Genomic DNA, 11,832 nt, shown 5'->3' with positions numbered 1-11,832 from the left:
CAATAGGTCTGTTTTTTTTATACTTGAATTAATGTATAGTCTCTGAACTTAAGGTAAAATGGATACAAGGGTGTCCGAAAAGGTCCAATCTATGTATATGTACAACGTGTACATGTTAGTGAGATCTCGAGTAATTAAAAAAAGTTTATTTTAATGCGTTATACTTTCTTCATGAATGAAAAACTTATTAACTTGTCATGATAATAAAATTGTAGCATTATTTTGATATAAGAATCATTAATTTGTGATCTTCTCTTTCCCTTACTTCATTTTGTAATACTTTATAATATTAAATCTTTTTTTTTTTCCAAGTTAATGATAATTACTTTGCACAATGCTACGTTTTGTCACATAAGTGTCAAATGTTATTTCGGAATTATTTGAATATTTTATGTTCGATAATAATAATAATCATATTAAATATTTGAAAATTCCTTTTTCTACAAAAATACAGTCTTCTTTCGCCGAACTAATGATTGTCCAATTCTTTCAAATATTTCTAGAACATATTTATTATCATTATCATAACAATTGATAAAACTTTTGGACGTGTAAAATTTTTTAATAGAATAGTTTCAGACATAAATTTATATGAACTTTTTTCACTTACTAAATCTCATCAACACGTTATACATGTTATATAAGTTTGGGTGCTACTTTTCCAAATATTTGTTTAGTAAAAAAAGACAAATTTCAATGCAATTGAAAGCAAAGCTAATATATGAAAGTAAAGAAAAATGATCTTTCGGTTATTTGTGAAGAACGATTAATAAATTACTACAATATTAAGATTATATACTGACGTTCTCAAAATGTATATTTCATATACTTCCGCGCTCTCTTAAAATTTAAAGGATTGTCTCAACTTCAAGTCTTAAGTGTGACCGTCTGGTCTGTGTTACAAAGAGAGCTCTCGTAACTTTTTTTTTCTTCAAGTCGCCAGTAAACCGGATGCAACATTACCACGCGTCGCGAGTCATAAAAGTACGTTAACCTGTTTGGCAACAAATTTTTTTAACCGTTTCTTTTTTTCTCGAGCGACGGCGATTTCTTCGTCTTCCTTCGTGATAAATTTAAAACGCATCGCTCTCCACTTCACATTTTGCCTCCTCGTCGAGACCGTTATCTCGATGTGCCGTATACTTTCGGCAGGTAATCAAAAATGTACCGGACAAAACCTAAAAAAAAAACATATACAAGTTGTTAATTTTTATTAGGCTATCTACCTCGCTGTAAGACAACTCTGGAATTTAAATAATTTGCAGCTTTTTTATGTAACTTCCGTTACCAATACTTTTGAGTTCTTCGGACAAAACTTGATTTCCTTTTTCAGTATTTATGTTTCTTGCAACTTACAATTTATTTCTTACAACTAGTATTCCTCTAAAAGTATATAATATTAAATTTATTACACAAATTTATTAGAGAAGGAGAAAGAGAGAGAATAATGAAAGAGAAAGAAAAAACGATATTGTAGTTTAACGTAAGACAGAGAGAGTGTAAATTACAATCAGCGAAAATTACAATCAGACAAAGAAGAAATAGATCATATTAAGCATTAAAAATAAAACATAAATGAAAATGTAAAGGAATTGTTCTTGTTATACGGTTTGTTTATTATTTTTAGTTCAACAAGACTTTTTCAGTGTTGAATTTGATTTTATATTACTTTGTGTGTATTATTGTCAGTATTTATAAATTGCAATTTTTAGAAGATTATTACATATTTATGTTCATTCATAACATGAACTTATTTATCGAACTTTAAAAAATTATATATATATCTATATAGTTTTTAACATAGTTTTTATATATATATATACCTATATAATTTTTAACAATAAAAGCTTAGTCAGACTTCAAGGTAGACTTTGAAATATATGCAATTGGATAAATTGAAATTACACTCTTGGTTGTACTGAAGCTTTCAGTTGACAAACTGAAGTTGATAAAAAGGTAGACTTCTGGTCACATTGCTCGACTAATGCGTTCGTCGCAGTCGTATCTTCAGGTTCGTGCTTTTAAATGCTGCTAATGGTGATCCCTTCGAGTGCCGGCAAAAGCAATCAGAGCCTACGACGCATGAAGGGAAGAAGCTTAACAGGCGCACGAGCATCTCGAGCGCAATTGTGAAGGCGGTGGTACGGAACGACCGAAATACAAACGGACACTCGTTTTTTCGCTCTTTATATTCAGGCTGGAAGTGATTTCACGCTCCGAAGGACCTGCAGACAGGATCTAGGCGAGGCATCCTGCCAGCGTTCCTTCTTTTTTACAAGCATCCGTTTATCTATCTATTATTTATTAGTTTTTCTCTCAATTTCACATATTTCTGCAAACATTTAGATGTGATAACCATTATCATTGATTATTACACTAATTGTTTATCTTTTTAAACATATTAAATTTAATTTGAAACATTAAGTTACATATATGTTTTAATGTTTATTTGCATATAAATTAACACTAAATGGGAAAAACAGTAAAATAAAAAATAAGTAAACGCATTTGGGAACTCCTTTCTAAATGTAGACGTCTAAAAAAATTATAAATTTTACGAACAGTAAAAAAATACATAAAGAAAGAAGATTTAAGTGAGCATAAAATTAGATATGGTCAATGACGGTTCAGGGACCTTGGTGGCAGCGGCAGATGGACAGTAATTCGCGTCGGATCGCTTGCTGGAAAGATTCTGGATATAGCCTTACCGGCGTTATGTTCTGTTGTGATCCGAGAGAAGAGATCGTGATCAAATTTGCGACGATTCTCACAAGCAGCCGTGAGAGATAGAACGAAGAACACTGGCTCGGTGATTCGTAACCCTGAGCGACTTGATACGGTTAGTTTTTGCGGTGTGTCTTGGTCCACCGGCCAAGAGAATCAAAGGAGACGTTTCTCCTCCGAGGCATCCTCGGAGGAACCACATATTGCAAACGCACTTACTTTGTGTAACCATAATCCATCGAACGATAGATCGATCAAACTTCGACCCAGAGGGAAAGTCACACCGACTGAAATTTCATCGGACGTCGTCGAAGAAATGTTTTGTAAAGAAAGTGATTTTTTTATAAAGATATATACGTCACATCTCAAAGCATTATCAAAAATGTAAAAATTTCATAAATTGTTCTATCATTGCGTTCGAGTAGCTTTGTAAAATTTGGACACAGTTTACTTATTAGTTTAAAAGATATTTCTTATTTGTTATTGATTCTTCTAAAAATCGCGTTTTGTGTTACTTATTTGTAAATTTGATAAAAAAATAGCGTTACAAATTTAATTAAATTTTTGACGTATAGAAAAGGATACATATTATTTTGTTTTTGGACTGTATTTATTAAACGAAAAACTAAAAATAAAACGTTAGAAACATAAGTATGAACTAAAAAATTATTTTAACGCAGTTCCAATATTTATGTAGCTGAAACTATCAGCCAAAGGCAGCAGCCAAACGTTGAGCGGCCAGGGTCGAACGTCATATAGGCGTTTCCAGGGGGCATCATTCAATCAAACGTTAAAAATTCCCTGGTTATGAGATTTTTAACGAACTTTGAAAAATTTGCATACGGTTTAGTCATTATAATACATAATCGATCATTTGCGACAAGACTTGTAATTTATCAATTGGTAAATTTTTTAAACTAATTTTTATCGTTTTCAGCACCTCACGTCTAAACACAAAGTACGATTTCCTCCAAATTTGGCTGGGAATATCTTTCCGTAACGCACAATTGACTGATCGATCATTCGCGGAAGGACGTGCATTTTCCTAATTGTTATAAATATTTTTTAAATTAAATTTTATCGTTTTTTGCACCTCATGCCTAAACGCAAAATACGATTTCCATCAAATTTGGCTGAAAATATCTTTCCAGAACGGATAATCGACTGATCGATCATTCACGGGAGGACGTGCATTTTTCTAATTATTATAAATTTTTAAAACTAATTTTTATCGTTTTCCGTCTCACGCCTAAACGCAAAGTACGACTTCCTCCAAATTTGGCTGGAAATATCTTTCCGTAATGCACAATTGGCTGATCGTTACGGAAAGATATTTCCACCCAAAATTTGGAGGAAGTCGTACTTTGCGTTTAGGTGTGAGGCGCGGAAAACGATAAAAATTAGTTTAAATAATTTTTAACAATTGGTAAATTACAAGTCTTGTCGCAAATGATCGATTATGTATTATAATGACTAAACCCTATGCAAATTTTTCAAAATTCGTTAAAAATCTTATAACCAGGGAATTTTTAACGTTTGATTGAATGATGCCGCTCGGCATTTGGCTGCTGCCTTTGGCTGCTAGCTTTAGCTACATCCAATATTTAACAATTATATTGATTAATAAAAATTAATTAATTTTAGAACGTTTTTCTATATTAAATATTTCAAATCTAGATACATCTTTTGTGCCAACCTAAGAATTTTTACCTAAATATATTTTATGTTTATAGAACGTAATGCAGGCATAGACTTCATATGTTATTTCAAATTTTTTTTTATCTGTACACTGATTGTGAGAAGAAAAATTCATTAAATTTCATTAGTTCAAGTACTTATATATTTAAGTTGATTGTTAACTCTACTAAAATTATCAATTTAATAAAATACTTTTTTCAATTCTACTATTTATATGTTTAATATAAATTTATAAGATACTTGAAGTTTAAATTTTTTAAATTAAACGTATAAGTATTTGAACTGAGAAAAAACTGTATTAAGTTGAAAAATTTAATAAAATTAACAATATTTTTTCTTATATACAATATAAATAAGCATCTAAAAATAAGTAAACATTTTACTTTTGATATTATAAAGTTCTAAAATGTCGGTAGATATAAATGCGAGAGATCAAGAATTTGAAAGCCAAATAAAAAAAAATTCGGGCAAATGATGTTCGCGTGGCCAGGCCAGGCCAAACGGACACTCGAACCAGTTTTCGCGAAAGGCAAAAGTAAAGGGGGTTGGCAAAGCGGGTCTCTCGATATGAATGTCCTTTAATTAGAGTGTCCTGCTGGACCTTTTTCGGACGCATGTTTACAGGGTATTAGTTAATATACGATGGACACACGCGGAGGGAATCGTGGACGGACACGCGTGCTGCCGTTAGAAAGTGAAATGCTACTGGGCGAGTTCATTTTGGCCATTGTGGAGATCGTTTGGTAAGATCCCTGATCGCACGTTTACCCCTCTCATCTAGAACTACCCCGATCCACCGTAGAGATCGCAATTTATCGCTATTGCCGACACGCGTTTTCTTGCTACCCATTCGTTTGGACGGCAGTTGACAGTTTTTTACAGTGAACGAACCGTTAAAGTTTTTGGCATTGATCTCTATCAGTAGACGACAGTTTGCACGAGATCAGAGCAATCTAGAAACGATCATTGGCAATTTATCACAATTGCGTTCATTTGCTATTATTGCAATGAAAATGTCAAGTGCGTGATGGATGAGAAGATATAATTTCTTTTTTTTTTAACTAAATTTTTTTATTGTAAATTAAAAAAATATGGAATATTTTGTCAGTTTTTATGTTACATTGGAAACATCAAGAAAAAGTAAAGAAGAAAAAATAAAAATTTATATAATTTAAATCAAACTTTTTTTACTTACTTCATCAGCAATGAAATATTTATTCCATTGCTATGACGCTAAATAATGATAGTATAAATCTAAAAAGATGGATAACTTTATAAAAAAAAACTTGATAGATCGTTTAGTCGCGATCGCAAACGATTCACTAAAGTCGATCAGTCAGTAACTGTGTTGCGATCAGGTGGTGTTCCGATGTAAACTGGTTCTATAGCTAATTCAATCAATTAAATACGATAGGGCGCGTTACACATGTATCAATGATAGCCATTAAGTGTATATTCACCAGCACACCTGGTCTATCCTTCTATCGGGGGAACTAAGGGAAGCTTTGAATTTTAAAGTCATGAACGGCTTAAAGCCCATTTTACGATCTATAATTCAATATAAAATTTAAAGCAGCATATTAATAATTTTAAATGATAATAACATTGGCGCTATATTTTAATATTAATTAATTCCAAAAATTGCCTATCTGAGCCAGCGTTGTTATTTTTGCATGAGTTCTTGAATGTATATAATAAAAATATTTATTAATTACTATATACATGTTAACTGAATGCGCATACATTTCCATTTTAATTCGAGTTTTTCTCAATACATATTTTGATAAAAGTCTTCGTATTGTAAAAGTATTTTTTCCATTCTCGTCAAGTGTGTTAATCAATAAAATAACATTGTAATTGTAAATAATTTATAAAGAGGAAGTAAATGGAAAGATGCAGCAGCATGTACACGGATATAGTTAAGAATTGAGATTATCTTAATATTGTTATTTACTAATGCAACATTAAAAACGCGAGTAATTCTCGAAAGTACAAAAACTTAAATTAAAATAAAAGAATATTAAATCAAAATTTTTGAAATATATATATATATATAAATTAATACAAAGCATAATTCACACTTTTCAATGATTGGGCGTCAATCACTCTGTAGACACTAATTATCCGTTATAACGGATAAAAATCCATTTATGAAAGAACGTTTCATCGCTATTCGATTTAACGCAGGTATGGTTTTGTGTTCGAGAGGCATCGTATTAGATACCATTATCGAAATGACCAGCTAGGATGACAGCCATTAAAACTATGACCAGCTGCTTCCCTTTGAGTTTCCCCCATAGGTGGAAGACCCTGCAATGCATCGTGCTTCATAATTAACCATATAGCGACCATGCTGAGTTACCCCCATGCTTGTATTGACATACAAATAAGTAAACTACTCAACCATCACAGGGTGCTATTAAAAATACTGTTACATGTACTGTGTTTTCTCAATGTAACATAACATTTCAGTATATCGTTCAGCTTAAATCGAATGATCAAAAATGCTTAATAAACTTCGATTACTATACAATATTAACATATTAGTGTCATTGCATAATAGCGGACTACTAAACTCTATAAATAATTATTAGATTTCATTCAATAGAGGTATTCATAACAATTTCATGTACAAGACTCTCACTCACATAACGCTAACTACACAAAAGACAATTTGCAGAAAACATTTACTCGATATGTATAAAAAATCATGTTTATCATGTAAGAGGTGATTCATCATGGTGTTTGCAGGCATGAAAAGATACTTCTAGAACGCGAAAAGAAACATAACAAAACGAAAAGAAAGATAACAAAAATCTATTTGTACGCAATAATTATAGTTAATGTTGCAGCGTTTGAAATTCCGGTAATAAATTTATAAGGCATGATCAGTTCTATCATGAGCGATATTAGTAGCTTTATAATATAAAGCGTTCACTAACCTGGTGCAATGGATCTCTTTTTTATTAAGATGTAGAAAAATTCATGTTGCTTGTTTTCTCTTTTCTCAATGTTTTGATACCATAGAAATGACGGACTGTCGGTCCAAATGGAATGCGTGCTGTTTACTCATATTGATTCGTGTGATCGAATTTTATTTTTAGAAATTCGAATTTTACTTTTAAGGCGGAAATTACACATCCTTCGACAAAATGGTTTAAATTTCAATTATGATTGTTTTCCATCATTTTCCGATATTTCTTCTTCTTTACCTTTTTTTATCTTAGAGTACCGATCAACTCTTTCTCGAAAGCGAGTGGTCTCTGCGCTTGAATCTAGTGCTATGTTTCAGTTGGGACCTATTTTCGATCGAAACAATAGCAGAAACGATTGCAACAGCCTCAGTAACAACTTCAACAGTAACTATAACATAATACATTGATATTTTATCATTAAATAATATTAATATTTGTGATATTTTTAAAATGTAAAAGGTAACATTTTTTTTTTAATTTGATAATCAAAATTGTATCTACTATATCGGGCGCATAACCAGGAAGCGGGGCTTATAGTATTACCATGACAAATCACATGGAGGAATCAAGAGTTCAAGCGATCTCTATATAATTGATTATGCGTAATGTAAGATTCTGTACGTCATTTCGAATTTTTAACAAAACAGTGAAGATAACCTGATAATGTGTTCGAAACGTTTGTAATTATTTTGATTATAAAATATTTTAAAACAAACATTTTGTGTTGACTTAAATGCTCCTTAATTATATTTTACTTATATTTTATGTATTAAATAATTTTATTTGTCAGAAAATGTATGTTACATATTATATTAAAATATCATTTTTAAAAAATTGAATTAATTAAAGACTCTACAATGTAAATTAAACGTAATAAGAAAAAAATGTTGATAAAAGCCACTAGAATTTGTGTACGAAATAAAAAGCTTTATTAAACTAAATGATTAAGAGAACGCATATAAAAAAATGCATATAACAAACATAATTGCAGACGTTTCGACTTACACATTTCAAGTTTTTTTAATGTAATAAAAAATTGTTAATCCACTAAAAATTAGTAATTTGATTGCTGAATTCAAATTTCAATGACATTTTCGTTTAGTCAAGTAAAAACTTAAATTTTCGTAATTAGAAAATACATTAAAAAGGTTAGCATTCATGATAACATCTGAAATAAAATTAAATATTGCACGCAGCGTAAGTAATAAAAAATAAAAAGCTAAACCGGAATTTAAGAAATATTTTTTAGTAAGAATTTAACTTACAATACATTGTCAAGCAGCAAGTCTGTCTTTAGCTCTGCGGTCAACTAATTGTAAGTCAACAGTGATATTGAGACCTCTGATAACAAGCTCAATCATATAAACTTTAAAATCCCTTCCACTTACAACAGATTCTAAATACGGAAAAAATATTATACATATAATAATTTTTTTTAATACTCTTATTTTAATTTTATATGTGAATAAATGAATAATATAATGTAATAATATAACATTTCTTATTAAATTATTTATATTAATTTGTGTTAACGTGTACAGTAATTTTATTTTTTAACCAATGTTTTTTATTTTTCTTTTACGTTTTATTTTTACATAACCAAGTTAATCAAAATAAAATAAAGATTTAAAACTTCTTGATTTTAATTACATTCTTTTGTGCTTTACTATGAGCTTACATATGTGCACACAACCTTTAATCTTATCTTAAAAAAATTTTTTTAAACGAATGTATCTGTTAATAACTTATCTGTTAAGTTGTTGTTTTCTTGGTTTAATTGCAGGCTGCACTTTACCCCAAATTTTTCTTGAAAGCTTTTTTCACATAAAGAAAGTCAAATCTTTTTAGTTAAAAAGTTTATTTTTAGACTCTGTTAGTAGAAACTTACGTTACAAAAAGAAGATATGTATGTGCATGCGTGCTTGCGCGCGCGCGCGTGTGTATGTATAATTTTCTTTTTTTTTTTTTATTTAATTGTAAATTGTAATTATCTTTGAGTTATTGACTAATCAAAGAAATGACATTTTACTATTAAAGTTAATATATCAAAATCTTATTTAAAAATTACAATATTTTTTACTGATTTGCAACATTTACTTATTTTTTAAAAAATTTGTTCTTAAGTTATGCCACTATTGCAGCAAACAGAAAAATATGATTTGTATTTTATATGCTTGAAGTTGATCAAAACTAACTTCTAAAGCCAATATTTTTTTATTTTTATTCTCAGGACCATCTTAAGTAGGTTTTAACACTACTTCCCAGGCAATAAACAGTTTATTTTAAAAATTATGTACATAAAACAATTAGAATAATAATATAAAAAATCGCAAGACACGGTAGCGTCTCGCGCCAAATGAACGCAAAGCAAGACTGACCATATAGTTGATGTAATATTATTAACATTATTTAATTTGCTAATAAAAATTGGATATGACATATGACAAAGAAATTTATTCTTCTTTAAAATTCCGTTTGATTTTTGTGTTTCGGATTAACGGGCAAGAAGAAATCATTGTAATCGCCAAATTATGCACGGCTAACCACACAATGGTAAAGCGGGAGGGGGGGGGTCAACAAAATTATTGTAATAAAATTTGTATGAGAATTACAAAAAGTGTACTTTATTATGCAAAAAAATTATTTTTATAGTTGGTCTCTTGGCTCTGAAAAAAATTCATAAAATTAATAAAAAATGTCTTTTGTAGCTACAAACGTATATGCCCCCTTAAATTATATGGTCAATTTAGGATCGATTGTTCCAACTTCTTGGTAAATTTACTTATCAGATAAATATATGTTTGTCTTTATTTATTTAAAAAAGGAAAAGAAGATAGACACATGCTACCTGGTAGATAAGTAGTTTACAAAGAAGTTGGAACAACCAACCCTTAGAGATAAAATTTTATCACAACTTAAATTTAATTAAAATAATTTTTAATTTTCGCTTTTATATGCAAACTCAAGTTAAGAGAAAATATCTATGGGACAAAAATTTGACACTGAAAATGAATTCTTCAATTTTCTATTATAAGCTAAAATTTAATTTTAGCTTACAATAGAAAGCTTACAAAAGAATTTAATTATTGACTACACTTAAGCGAGAAATTCATAGATAGAAATTTATAGTCAGTGTCTGATGACGATAGACTGCCAATGTGAATCACTTGTCAAAGCAACTTCAGAGAGGAAGTGTCGTAATCGTACGTTAGTTGGTCTATCTTATCTGCGAAACGATATATTGTCTACATAGTGACAAATAAAAACTTAACATAATTATATTTTCACGTAAAAATAATATTTTTAATGAAAAGTGCATAAAAATTAATTAAAAATTAAGAATTAATATAAATTAATTGAACTAAAAATATCAATTAATTTTAATTTATTTTATGGCCTTATTATTTTAATATTTTCTTAAATAATCATTTTTACTATTTAGTATTTTATTACGGTAGTAACTTATTAACACAAAACGTAGTTATAAAAGCAGTAATAAGTTCTTTAAACAAATGCACTACTTTTTAGCTGTAAAAAAGTTTTAAGAAAATTTGGTTGATTAGTGGAAATAAGATTTAACTTATTATTACAGAGTTTAAACGTTAATGCGGAGAGTAATAGATAGCAAGAGACGTTGGAAAAAGAACTGATGTGAAAAATCAAAGCGTAACAATAGAAAGACCCGTCGAATGAGACTGTCTACACTAGTGTAGAGCTCTACACAAGTATGGTAAGATAAATGTTTACACATAACGCGCACGCGCGCGCGCGCACCACACACACACACACACACACACACACAAATATTAAAAAAACAAATATTAATAAACTAATATATTTTCTTCAACACAATTATGATTTTATGTAAGCAACAGTATAAAATCTTTAAAGAATATATGTAATTTGAAATTTCAGCAATATTATATGTTTATTTTAATCTTGTCAACATTCATCTAAGAAGCACCATATATAAATGTTTTGATAATAATATTATTAAAAAGTTCTAATTTTTTGTTTAAAGATATTGTTATTTCTTTTAATTTTTTTTCTTTTAATGAAAGTGATTATTGAATAATAAGAATAAATATTTTTCTTGATAAAACTATATAAAATTTGTTCTATAAAAATATAAGCAAGTTATGTTTTTTTAACGTTATATAATCTCATTCGATATTTATACATTTAAAAAAGATTTATACGTTTAAAGATACATATTAAAACAAAAATGTTTTTTTTCTGTGCCGAACGGTATAAGTCACTATTCTATATGTACCTAGAGTTAATTCAAAGCGAGCATTATCTTATTGAGAGAAAGAGTATTGTTAAGATGCAAAAGAAAAAAGTCATGGGAAGATTCCTCATTGATATCAGACTATCTATAATAGCGTTGATCAATTCTTTTTAAAATAGAAAGACTACGTTTATTGTACTTGTG

General features: G+C 29.4%; 1 long non-coding RNA gene across 2 annotated transcripts in view; it reads left to right on the top strand.

Annotated features, from left to right (window-relative positions):
* Positions 1 to 11,832, top strand: part of LOC118647696 — a 79,246-nt gene that overhangs the window by 26,400 nt on the left and 41,014 nt on the right. For both annotated transcript variants that reach the window (XR_004964856.1, XR_004964855.1), the window contains exon 4: positions 10,990 to 11,127. This is a non-coding gene — a long non-coding RNA (uncharacterized LOC118647696). The remainder of the gene's footprint in view (positions 1 to 10,989; positions 11,128 to 11,832) is intronic.

This window comes from Monomorium pharaonis, chromosome 10, assembly GCF_013373865.1.
Source record: "Monomorium pharaonis isolate MP-MQ-018 chromosome 10, ASM1337386v2, whole genome shotgun sequence".
Lineage (NCBI taxonomy): Eukaryota > Metazoa > Arthropoda > Insecta > Hymenoptera > Formicidae > Monomorium > Monomorium pharaonis.
The sequence above is the reverse complement of the archived record's forward strand: the minus strand, read 5'-3'. Positions and strand labels throughout refer to the sequence as shown.